This window comes from Mus caroli, unplaced genomic scaffold, assembly GCF_978045245.1.
Source record: "Mus caroli unplaced genomic scaffold, Mus_caroli_1 scaffold_14, whole genome shotgun sequence".
NCBI lineage: Eukaryota > Metazoa > Chordata > Mammalia > Rodentia > Muridae > Mus > Mus caroli.
This window is the reverse complement of record NW_028227269.1, coordinates 85,008,853-85,022,033: the sequence shown is the minus strand read 5'-3', so window position 1 is coordinate 85,022,033 and position 13,181 is coordinate 85,008,853. Positions and strand designations below refer to the sequence as shown.

Genomic DNA, 13,181 nt, shown 5'->3' with positions numbered 1-13,181 from the left:
TTGGTCCTCCAGGCCAAACCAGCGTGGGTTCTGTCTGGCAATTTGCAGGTGCGATGAGAAAGTTACAGATATCTTGCTGGGCCATCGCTTATTCTGCATGGAACTGGATGGAACCTGACCAGTGGCTGCCACAGCTACTCATGAAGTAATTGTTCCCTCGGAGACTTACATGGACTCCCACCAAGTTTACAGCACGAAGCAGGGACAGCTGGTCCAGGGCATCCACTGTGACTGTGAAGTCAGGAGACCCATTGTGACCAGTGATATTTATATACCTGGAGAGTGCAGTCTCCTTCAAAATGGTCACCTTGGACATCTCTGTTCCCAGCCATGCTGCCTTTGGTCATATTCTTGACGCTTCTTTTGGGAACTGCCTTTGGGGGTCAGATTCTCTGAGAAAGAGTCACAGCCTCTCTTTGTCGTGAAACTTTGCTAAGCTTTGGCACCTACCTAATCCCCCAGCCGTGTCTTATAAATGACCTTGGACACATTAACCCCACTCTACCCCCACCTCCAGGAAAGAATTCACCATTAGTCGGAGCAATGCTCACAGTGAGGGTAAGAAACAGAGAACACAGGGGTGAGAGGAAGGAAGGGGCTGTTAGAGCCCCAGACCTGGGTCTAACATACCTTACCCACAGTATGCTTTGTATCCTTGGTTCTCCTATGAGAACCATAGTTGCTATACCCACTCTCCAAGTGAGTCCACAGGTTCCGAATGAAGGCCTTTCTAAGAGTCCAGAGCTCCAAAGAGGCTTTGTACCCCATCACAGGGAGCTTTCTTTACATTACCCAAAGCCTCTTTTTAAACAAAGGTTTCACCCCCAATTGAGGAACAATCAATGAAGATGCACTAGTACATGCCTGTAATTGTAACCCTTGGCAGGTGATGGCAGGAGGACTATCTGGGGTTCAGGGCCAGCCTGGGCTACAAAGCAAGACTCCCTTTCAAAAACAAAAGCAACAAAAGTATCAACCAGTCCACCCACAAACTGTCCCATCCTGTACCTTTAAGCACCACCATGGTGACTAGTCCCTTCCACAGCATCAGCATCTGTGCTTTGGGCATGCCTGGAAAGAGGCAAACGGGGGTCAGTGGGCTGGCTGTACAGAACACAGGAATGGCTAGTGAACCAGACTCAAGCTTGAGTCTTGCTCTGTGCTTGTAATGCTGAGCCATGCTGGGCCAGTCAAAGAACCTCTCCACACTGTATCTGCAATATCTTGAAACAAGGAACAGAGGTGCTTCTGTCTTATGGGCTTGTTGCAAGGGCCCCATGTGTAATTTATCTGGCACCCACAGCAACTGCTGGGAAAGTGATGTCTAAGGCTGTCACTCGCTGGACCCCCGCTAGGAAAAGGTGACAAGTCCAGTCTGTGAGCAGCAAAACAGAGACCTCTCACTCTCTGGATGGCCTCTGAACTCTAGCGGGGTGGGGCATGGAGGGAATGTCACAAAAGGAGGCACTCACTCGCCTGGCCTGCATGAAGCACAAAGCACGCACCTGTTCCCTGGAAACCTGGTTTGGTGGCACACAGCTGTAATCCCCACACTTGGGAGCTGGAGGCACAGGGATCAGAAGTCAAAGTCAACCTAGGCTACATGGTGTGCTTGAGGAGGGCCTGGGATACACAACACTCTGTCTAATGGGGGTGGGGGCAGTTGAGATGGCTCAGTTAGAGGAAGCCCTTGTTACTAAACCTGATGAACCGGGCGCCATCCCCAGGACCCACAGGGTGGAAGGTGGGAAGTCCTGAAAGTTGTTCCCTGACCTCAGCCTGTGGACTAAGGCTGAGGCATGTGCACCCCACACTACTTAAGTGAGCAAAATTAAAATCAGGTGGGAGAGGGATACAGGAATCGTCATCTGAGGGTGTACCCAGCATGGTGGACCAGAGTGGACCTGGGTTCATATCCTTGCTTTGACATTAAAAAGGGGGGGGGGGCTGGAGAGATGGCTCAGCGGTTAAGAGCACTGACTGCTCTTCCAGAGGTCCTGAGTTCAATTCCCAGCAACCACATGGTGGCTCACAACCATCTGTAATGGGATCAGATGCCCTCTTCTGAAGATAGCAACAGTGTACTCATGTAAATAAAATAAATAAATCTCTTAAAAAGAAAAAAAGGAATTAAAGCATTATTATTTTTGCTCTCTCTCTCTCTCTCTCTCTCTCTCTCTCTCTCTCTCTCTCTCTGTGTGTGTGTGTGTGTGTGTGTGTGTGTGTGTGTGTGTGTGTGTGTGTAGAAGCCAGAGGAGGGCATTAGATCCCTTGAAGCTCGAGTTTAGCAGGCAGTTGTAAACGGCCATACACTAATGTTTGGAGCAGAACTCAGATTCTCTGGCACAGCAAACACTCTTAACCACAGAGACATCTCTCCATCCCCAGGCTTGTGATAGAAACCAGCTCTGTGCCTTTGGGGCCACTACTCCATCTCCCGACCCCTCACCACGATAAGGAAAATGTACATGCACAACAGGGAGTTAAGCACGCTGCAGTGTGCCTGGGCAGAGTAAAACACACCTGTGCTTACCTCCCATCCCCCCCCCACCCCCACCACAGAACCACTTTCCAATGGCCACAAGCAGGCTGAGGAGGTACTGCCCACATTTCAAATATCAGGCAGTACCTCCTCAGCCTGCTTGTGGCCATGCCAGGGGCTCCCTCAACAGTGCACATCGACCCAAAGGAAGAGGTTGTTCTACAGGGTAAAGAGCATAAACAAGAACGCTTATTCATTTATTTCTCCTTTGAGACTGGGTCTTATGTAGTCCAGGCTGTCCTCCAACTTGATATGTAGCAGAGGAAGACTTTGAACTTCTGATCTCTTGCCTCCACCTCCCAAGTGCTGGGTTCTGAGGGCTAGGAGCTAGGATTACAGGAACACCATGCAGATGGCTTTGGCCAAAAAAAAAAAAAAGAAAAAAAAAGATTTATTTTATGTACATTGGTGGTTTTGACGGCATGTATGTCTGTTATGAGGGCGTCAAAGCTGAATTACAGACATTAGTGAGCTGCCATGTGGGTTCTGAGAATTGAACCCAGGTCCCTGGAAGAGCAACTGATGCTTTTAACCGCTGAGATGTCTCCAGCCCCTACCTAATATTGGCTTTCTTAGCGTAAAGAAGATAAGAGTTCCTGGGCTACTGCTGAGATATTCATGGCCAGGCTCAGACTCCATCTATCTGGTACCCAGATGGCTTGTGGTCTGCACTTGGTGAATCTGTGGGGAAAGGATAAGCTAGACACGGAAAGACAGAGCAGGAAACTAGAATCTCTGCAGCTCCGTGTGCAAGCTGGTCAGCTAGTTGCAGTAAGCCTCCAGGTCATCCTCTGGAAGCCTCCTTGGAGGTATGTGTAGGGGGGGACCCACAGGCGACTCTAAGGGTGCCTATATAGCCATGACCTTGAATGATAAGGTCTTGCCAAGGGGATAACAATGAGATTTCACCAGGCAGGACTCTCCTTAATGCATCCTGACCTGGGGAATCGGTGTCAGAAGACTCAAACAAGGCAGATGGTATATTCCAGGGTCCTGGCCTCCCATGGAGAGAAGCCCAGGGCCCAAGTCATGTCCTTCTCCACCACAGTTAGTGCCAGGCAGGCTGGCATAGGATGACAAGGGCCCGCAGAGACACAAGATTAATGGCATTTGAGGCAGGTGATCTGCTGTCCCTTGCCAGCTCCCATGGCCCAGGCAGGCTGTGTAAGGCACACAGCGTAGCAAGAGCCTGGCAGGGAGGCCAGCCCTCACAAAGCAGGCAGCAGAGTCAGCCACTGTATCATCCACTGTTAATGCCCACCCCAAGACCTGAGCCTTTGATCCAGCCTACACACACACACACACACACACACACACACACACAACTTTGTCATGGAGGCAAGCAGAGGTGTCAATCTGGTGGCAGAGTGAGAGAACACTGGAACAAGGACAGCCAGAGCTTCTTCAGGCCCCAGAATTTGGGCTCCATGTTGGGTTATGGTTCTTTGAGACTTTGCTTTTCTTTCAAGAGAAAAATGTCTGCCTTCTGGCTTTTGTGTACCTTGCTTCATTAGCACAAATTATTGCTTTTATTGATGAACACTTATGTGTGATCATAAGAAAGACAAAAGCAAAAAATATCAGTATCAGGACTCCTAAACCCATTCCCCACAAGTCCTTCAAAGTGACAATATTGTGTGTCTCCTTCTAGAACTTTCCAAAGCTCATATCTGGCATTTTAGAGGTTAAAGATCTTTGATTTCACTGTTTATATTATTCCATTATTTTTCAAACTTATCATCATTATTATTATTATAATGATGATAACCACCCAGGTCACCTGTTTTTCCATCAGTGAGGGCATTTCCCAGCTGCTGGGGTCACGAATCCCCTCCCCACCTCCTCCTCTACAACCTTCCTTCTCAGTCAGAGATCTTAGACACATGGTCCCAGAGGCCACCTCTGAATAAGGATGGCCAAGTGAGGGTGTGAGCATGGACACAGCTGTAATAGCTGGGATACAGTCTAGCAGGAGTCAGCAGGAACGTAGTAGGGCAGCATCAGTGTCTCTGCACCGAGCACTGGGCCACAGTGAGGTAGCCAGAGAACACAGCCACATTTGCTCCTGTTCTGGGCTTTCCCCGTCTCACAATCTTTCTATGCCTGCCATGTACACCACTCTGCCCCACAGATCTTTTTTGCAAGGTTCCCTTCTGGTGATGATGACAGAGATAAGTGGCAGTCCTCGTGCTTGCTGCAAGTGGCCACACAGGCAGGCTCCTCTGTTCTGAGGGTTTACCCTGGATCCCCTGAGATCCCTGAATGGCTGCCAAGTAGGCCCCCCTGCTTCCCACTCTGTCTGGAAGAAGGCCCACCTGTCACAGGCATAATCTCAGGCTGGTCCATGTGCCCAGGACTAGGAAAGCAGAGGCGCAGGATCTGAAGTATTCTCTCTTGTCTGGTTGGGTGGCAGAGCTTGCTAGGGTGTCCAAGTCTTGCAAGTGTCTGGGACACATGAAGGCTCTGGAGATTCAGTTCCCCATAGGGGCAAAGATCTGTTACTACCTCCTGAGGGCCCTGTTAGATAGAACTGCTTTGAATGCTTTAATTATTTTTTTCTTTTCTTTCTTTCTTTTTCTTTTTTTTGTTTTCCAGAGTTCCCTGTATAGCCCTGGTTGTCCTGGAACTTGCTCTGCAAAGCAGGCTGGCCTTGAACTCAGAGATCTGCCTGCCTCTGCCTCCTGAATGCTGTGATTAAAGGCATGCATCACCACACCCAGCTAATATTTTCACTGTAATAAAGATGGCTTGCATAGTGTGTCTATGTAATAGAGCAGTGGCCATATGTCTTCACAGAGGCCTTCCACGGCACTAATGATAGACACTATGATAGGCACTCTTCTTGTCCCTATAGGATGAGGTGACAGGGGCTTCTTCCTTCCTTCCCGGCAAGGGGCCACCGTGGACTGGGTCACTTTCAGATGCTCAGATCTTCTGAACAGCCACAGGCCTTCTCAGGGGCTCTAGAGCATCTTTCTAAGCTGTTTATTCACAAGCAGGAAGGGAGCATGTGGGGACTGGTCCATTCTGGACCACCATGAGCCGTGCCAGACACGGTGCTTCCCAGGTGTGTTGGCATCAGAGTTATTGCAGGAAATGGCTTTGTTTTGGGCCTGATTCCAGTGGACCCCTGGGTTACCTAGGCAGGCCCTTCCTCCTCTGTACTCTGTAAAGCAGGGCAAGGTTTCCCACTTAGAGTCACTGTCAGAACCTAAGAGCAAATTGTACTGCGCACAGAGGTTCTCCCCCGACATCCTCTGGAGTGCCTGCACACTCCCAAACCTGCTCACTAAGACCTCAGAGCCTGAGGAGCCCAGTATTGCTCCAGAACATTCTTCCCCACCCCCACCGCCAGCCCCAGCCCCCTGTCAGCCAGGGAATGGTCAACTCAGGGTGTCAGCATGGTTCTTATCCCTGACCACTGGATTCTCAGCAGTAAGAACAAGTCCGGGTGACTTAGTGATGGGGCTGCTCTCATCGAATGAATAGGCCCAGGTTCCTCAGCCTCTTTACACCCTCAGTTCTCAGACACTCACTCCCTTCTTCTCCCTGCTATACGTGCCTCAAGACTAAGGAAAAATCAAGCCTTGGATGTCACCAATCCTCTCAAACAGGCCTTCGTGGTCCGTGAGCAACCTGTACAGCTATATGGTAGACACTGGAGCAGCCCAGCCTAACAAAACGTTCTCAGATCTATCACACTTATTGGAGGCTCCTCCAATCCACAGATAATTCCAACCCAGGCAGGCCCCAGAGTTGCTCAGGGAAAGACCAGAATCTCACGAGAAGTAGCAAGTCCAGGATAGACTTTTCAAGGCTGCCCATTCTAGACACTTCCAGGGGCGTTGATCTATGAGTCCAGAGTTAAAAACCAAAACGGGACCACAACAATCAGTGAGTCGTACCTTCAGGCCTGTGCAGAGGCAGCTGTAACCCTTCCTGGGAGTCAGTCCCTAGGCTCACAGTTAGCTTTTTATTGGAAATAAGGCTGGGCTGGGGTTGGGTAGGGCCTGTCTTGGTGTGACATAGCAATGTCCGCTAACTTGAGAGCAAACTGCTCTTTAGGGCCAGAGCTGAGCCAGGTGACTAAGAGCCAGAGCGCCTTTGCCCACTCAGCCTCTTGCTGCCTGAGTCGCTGCAGCCCAGGGACTGACTTGGTCTTTCAGCTTCTCACTAGATATCCCAAGAAACAACAGCACAGTCCATACAGTCAAGCCAGGGCATTCACTGCGCATGCTCCCCGTGGAATCCTCTGGACCGCGGCTTCCGTTCCCAGTACCAGGGGAGTGAGTCGCTGTCTGCTGGGGTACAGCTTCCATGTCTTACACTCACAGGGAGGACAGGAGTCTTTTCTCAGTGCTTCAGTGTGCCAACCTTCCCTGCTCATGTATATTGACTAAGCTCCACACCCACCCCACTCTGCCCCGACCTCATCTGTGCCTCCACACCAGCTCCCCAGTCTGTTGCAGCCCTGACCTCAAAGCCTCACAGGCCCTGGGGCACAATCCTCTAGTCTACAGGGCTGTTCCTCTGGGACACTCAGTCTTTTCTGTTTCCTGCTCTGAGCTACTCAGGTTCAACGCCATGGGCAGGGGAGCAGGAGGGAAAAGCAATGAGCCTTGGAATCCAGACACACAGAGCACATTCCTCTATCTGGGAAGTCTTCCATGGTGGTGGGATTTGGACACGTTTCAGGACAGGGAGGAGCATAAGTACGATGAGTCAACGCTTATTGAGCACTTACTGTGTACCAGTCTCTGCTTAAGCTCCTGATGTTTACCATGTTTTTTTAGTTGTGCCAGCGCCACGAAAAGGCTCACTGCAGATAAGGAATCTGAGGCACAGAGAGGTCACGTCATTTATCCAGAGTCACAGAGCAGGATGCAAGAGAAGCCAGACAGTGTGTTGGTGGCCGACGCTGAACACATTCAGGAGTCAGAGGAGGCAATGACTGACCGATAGTATTTTCGAGTTTCTGTGGTGTCCTATTTTAAGCGATCAGTGTGACAATTTTGAGAGGCTGAGGGGGATGGACCACAAATTGCCATTGTACGGTACAGCATGCCCCTCAACAAGCTCAGAGATGGCTACCTGCTTCAAACATTAAAAGCAAAGTGTCCCACAGCCTCAGGAAATGCTGAACTTTTTGTATTATGATCTTTGGTTTTACTATAATGTGTTGAATTACACATTTATATGCTCAATAGTGATTGTGTTTAATGATTAGCTTAAAGAAAACTGAAAAATTAACAATGGAGTCTCCTGGGGCCTGGACACCTAGAGCCAGGTTTCTTCTCAGCCACAGAATTAGCTGCTTCTCAGAAGAGTGTGCACACTCCCAGCTACCTGCCCTTGTGCTAGACGGCACTGGTATGGAGCCACAGAGAGTCCTGGTCATCACTAAGGAGTCTAGACTCCCTTTTGTGTCCCAAGGCTCCGGTTTCCTCATTTCTTTCCTCTCTATCATACTCAAACAGCAATTAGTAAGCACTTGCTCTATGCCAGGATTGTGGCCAGGGCCTTCGGGCAGCCTCAAGGAGAGAAATCCAGTCTTATAGGGAGTGTAAGAGATGGCTTCACAGAGAGGAGTATACTTGGGCGGGGTTTCACAGAATCCATAGATGCTCTCAGGGACAGGAAAAGGCCTTCTGGGGAGGAACAGATCTCAAGTGAGTGTTTGTATAAGTTTTCAGGTATCAGTAGACCTTAGATAAAGAAGAGAGGGAAAAGAACTGAAGATACTGACTGTCTTGCTGGGAATCCCTGGGTTACTGGGCGGAGCGAGGGAAGATCCACGGAGGATGTCGAAGTTGCTGCCACTGGGGCTGTGCACTGCTGACAGGCATAAACGAGATTCAAGGCAGGCTCCAGCATCACACACAGACTTGGGTGCTGATGGAAAAGGAGTGAGGCAGAGCTGATGGGAGGCATGGGAAGGGAGAAAGGCAGGCCACAAGAGAGGGTTTTATCTGGAATGCCCTTATGATGCTTGCGAAAGGGCAGCAGGCAAGGAAGGGCTCTGTGACTTAGTATTCCCACGCCTCCGTTTATCCAGCTGTGAAGTGAGATTCCCCAGGGCTGTTGTGAGGAAGCAATGAGTGAATATGTAAAATATCTCCGAGGAACATGTGTCACATAGGAAGCACCCGATCAAGGTCAGTTGTTGTGACTGTTACTATTATTATTATTATTATTAAGATCATCCATGGATCTGAGCATCACCATCGGGCTCCGCACCTGGCAGCGATGCTTCTGCATATTCAGCAGCCAGAGGGCATTCCTCAGAATAAGTGGGGCTGGAACACTTGCCAGGCTGTCTGAAGGTCAGGCAAGCCGCAGAGGCAGTGAGTGTGTCCTGTCCTGCTGTGGGGGGGGGGGGTGGTGAGGGGGTGGAGGGGTGGAAGGGGGGGGGGTGCGTGCGCACACATGCGCGCGTGCTAGGGGAAGACACTTCACAGCTGGAGGCGGCTGCAGTGCTACACCACTGCTCAGCTGCACCACTGCTCAGAAGGATAACACTAGGGCTGAGCTGCGATCCTGGCTTCCCTGAGCTGTCCCGTGCCTCTCCTTTCTGCTCTAGAAAGGCCCAGCTGTAGGACTGGTGTCCATAGGCTGCAGAGTCGGAGAGAGCCTGTAGGGGGCTCTAGAGCCCTTTTATTCTGGGTATCCAGGCAGCTAGGAGACCTTAGGTGAGACAATGGTACTTACTAGCTCTGGGAGGCGAGTGAGTAGCAGCTGGGGTTCGCTGGTATTCTGCTACTAGCGGGGTCCTAGTTTATCTGAACTTCCTCCCAGATGACCCTGTCCAGATTTGATCCCTAGTCCCCTCTGCTTCCAAAATGACGACACTGATGCGAGTGGATTTTCCACAGCGTCTTACCCGTGTTCTCCATAGGAAGACGGGATAGTATCATTCTTGGCCATTTAGATCGAGCAAGGGTCCTTCTCATTGCTTGAGAATTGGTTCTTGTAGCAGTTGTCCAACAATGCTGTCCAACAATGTCTGAGGGTGGGGTGGAGGGCAAAACACCAAGGAAATACAGGTCCCCCAAAGAGTTTTTCCTCTGCTTCTCTCTAAAGCAAAACTCAACAGCTGTGGCTGCTATGTACCCCAAGGACTTGCTTACACAAGTAAGATTCCACTGACACACTGGGAGAGCCGAACTCACGTACACCCGCTAACCTCCGAGGCTATGACCAATCTAAACGATTAATATAGGCAAGATGCGGGAGATGGTCACTTAATACTTTGAGGGGCCAGAAAGATGGCTCAGCGGGTAAGGGCACCTGTTGCCAGACCCACGGACCAGAGTTTGATCCCGGGAGACACACACGTGGCAGAGGGGGAGAACCAACTCTCACATGTTGCCTTCACATGGCACACACGTGCCCCTACGTATACATGCATACAGAAACATAAAATAAATGAATCAAAATGTAATTAGAAATAATTAGCCGGGAGCATAATACTGCAAGCCTGCGATCCAAGCCCTTGGGAGATGGAGCAGGAGGGCGAGGAGTTCACAGGCTACACAGTGAGTTCCAGACCAACCTGGCCTACGTGAGAAAGCCTCTGTCAGAAAACGCCAAAAATAAATTCAACAAATAAATAAGTTGAAAAGAAAAAAGATAATTGTATTAAAAAAAAAAAAAAAGGAACTCCTCCCCGCACCACCCCCTGCTCTTTCCCCAAACCCTAAACATATAACCACTCTTTGGTGTTTTGCCAAAAGCAGCAACCACCATAACAATCATGGTAAGGAAAATATGATAGCGCATTACTTAATCAGACAAATTTAAGATTTAGCAAATATTGCATGAGATTTACACTAAAAAAAATCATTATTTATCTAAACTAAATCAAATTATCCAAATCAAAATTACATTTAACTGTGTGGCAGCCTCTATTTCATCAAGCACTCCACTCCAGAGGCTGAGAATAAACACACTCATTCAGAGGAAAATGTCCTATTCATCACTCCTCCACCCCCGCTAATCCCTTCTCTAATCCCCTGTGTCACACATACAGAAATCCCAGCCACAGTGACCACATTAAGCTAAGTCCAGTTTAGGCACCCCACTTTCATTGACACGAAACATTTGAGGCACGCCTACTGCACGCCTGCTAAGTGCCTGGCCCTTGTCAATGATTTGGTTTGTTCACCACAGCAACTTAAAGATATTATCTGTGGAAAGAAGGAGAGAATAAAGTTTCTGCAAAAATCTGTGACTCTGGGTGTGGTGGCACATGCCTTTAGCTTTAGTACGCTGGTGGCAGAGGCAGGTGGATTTCCTTGAGTTGGAGGACAAACTGTCTACCTAGCAGGCTCACTAGTCAGACTCTGTCTCAAAACAAATAAAAACCAACATATGCAACCCTATAAATCCATGAATCTTATTTCCACGACTCTTCCAAAGGCATGCACATTTCCAGTTAGTTACTTCTTGGGGAAGAGAGGAAAGAAACCAGAAAGATCCTGCGTAATTAGTAAGCAGGCAGTGACACAGCCGTGGCTATTTGGTTGTGTGCTGATGATAGAGGAAAATGTCTTCATTTCAACCAGTTGCCTCTGGAATCAGTATAGGATGTGGCACACACAGAAGGGATGCCCCGACAGCCAATAGTAAGTTGACCTTACACACGCTTAAGATACTATTATGACTCTCTACAATGAACAGCTAGCTCATTTGCTACAACGGCAGGCAGGCATGCTCAGGCCATCCCTGAACTCTCAGTGACAATGACACACAGATTCCAAATGTTCTTTGGAAGAAAAGAATAAAAATTTAAAAATTAAAAAAAATTAAAAAAAAAACTTTCTCCTAATCGGTCTTAAATTCCACAAAACGGATCGGTTGTTATTATTCACTGTTAAAAACAAAACAAACAAATCCTCTGAATCCAACAAGGGAATTGCAGCTATAAAATTTCTCACTGATTGAATGAAAATCAGATTTGAACCTGTACTGTACAGCTCCCCCCGCTTGCCTTTCCAGAGGGGACTGGCTTGTTTGCTAAATCGCTTACTAATCAACTCATAATCCTAAGCTTCGATTTTATTTTCCTTGGGGGGAGGGTAAGAAGCTGAGTGATAGTGATAACTAAGTTGTTCAAAGGAATGCAGACATCAGGGCCCCTGACGTATTAGGGGGAGACAGAGCTGTGTCTTACATTCCATAAAATGCACGCACAAGCAAGGACACAAGCAAACGAAAGAGAACACAACTGTGGTGTTGTGGGATGCAGGAGCAACTCAGAGGCTCTTAGAGAGGTCCCCACCCTGCAAGCTGGGACAAGAGCCTAGCAGAAATGGAATGGCCAGGAAGGTGACCAACCAAGGCTAGGGAGGTGACTTTGCTCACTTCATGCCACTCTTGAAGATGCTCCCCGTCCACGTCAAAGCCCTGCCCCCTTGTCCTTCAAAGGCCCCCAACCTGCAAACATGTGAGAACCCAGCCAGAAGAGCCACCCGATGGCAATAGGGGACATTGGAACGGCACAGAGGCTGCTGATGTAGTGGGGCCATTGAACTGGCATCCTTAAAGAGAGGCATTTCTCTGGAGTTGGGCGCATGTGGTTAATACCAACCAGATTCTCTGCCACCTGCCTGCTCATATCCAGATACTGGGCTGGTTTTGCTCCTGGATGAATTCAAATATGCAAGCCTGAGGCCTTTGCGTATTTTACATTCCCACAAATATATTTATGCTCCGAGGCAAAATGTGGCCGCCGTTAACCAGATACTGTGAGAACGCAGATCATGTGAATTGCTTGGCACTCTGGGGGACTGAAAGGTAAAAGCTGTTATTACAATTCTTATAATCATTACCACCACCATCTTCTTGCTATTATTTCTGTGAAAAGCGGTGTTCTTTCTGACAGTGCTTGTTAACTTGACTGTTTAGGTAGACGGCGGTGTCAATAGACCCAGGAGATGGCTGACAAAGAGTCAGCCTGAAAGGAGACGCCTAAATATTGTTTCATGCATGCCACAGGTCTGGTTTATCACTAACGATGTTCTCTGCAGATCTATCAGGGAAGCAGAAACATGCAGACATACAAGCTTGCTTACTCTGCTTCAGCAGGAACCTCACACGAGGGCAGCCAGGACCAGGCAGTGGGAGTGGGGGGAAAGATTTGAAAACTGACTCTGAAGAGTTTCCCCGTTTCCTGCTACCTCCATTCATACTCCATCACTGGTTTCCCAGGTAACAGACACAGCCAGCTTGAATGAAATATGAAGACTGGGTCTTTCTTCACTGTTCTTGCTGTTTTTACCAAAACAGATGAGCAGGTGGGCAACAGTGGATAAAGAGATCGTTGAGTGAGTCAAGTGGAATAGCCTGATACTCTGATACTTTGTATCAGACTTTACGGGAATGGCCATTGATACTTTGTATCAGACTTTAAGGGAATGGCCGATGATACTTTGTATCAGACTTTACGGGCTCCACCCCAGGACAGCTCAAACGTGGTTTGCAGGGAGACATGTGTACACAGTCAAGCCCACGTACCTACAGTCTCCCTCCAAAAAGTGAAATCGAAACAGGATAGCAGATGAGGGCATGCTGTACCAGGTTGGGATGGAAACGGCGAGGGATAATGAATGAAGACAGAAGATGAGACTGAGTTGTAAGA

General features: G+C 48.8%; 1 protein-coding gene across 5 annotated transcripts in view; it reads right to left on the bottom strand.

Annotated features, from left to right (window-relative positions):
- Positions 1 to 13,181, bottom strand: part of Esrrb (estrogen related receptor beta) — a 157,306-nt gene that overhangs the window by 75,564 nt on the left and 68,561 nt on the right. For 2 of the 5 annotated variants that reach the window (XM_029484332.1, XM_029484331.1), the window contains exon 2: positions 1,009 to 1,071. The exons of the other annotated variants lie outside the window; for them this stretch is intronic. The gene's annotated coding sequence lies outside the window, so the exon portion shown is untranslated. The remainder of the gene's footprint in view (positions 1 to 1,008; positions 1,072 to 13,181) is intronic. 5 annotated transcript variants of the gene reach the window in all.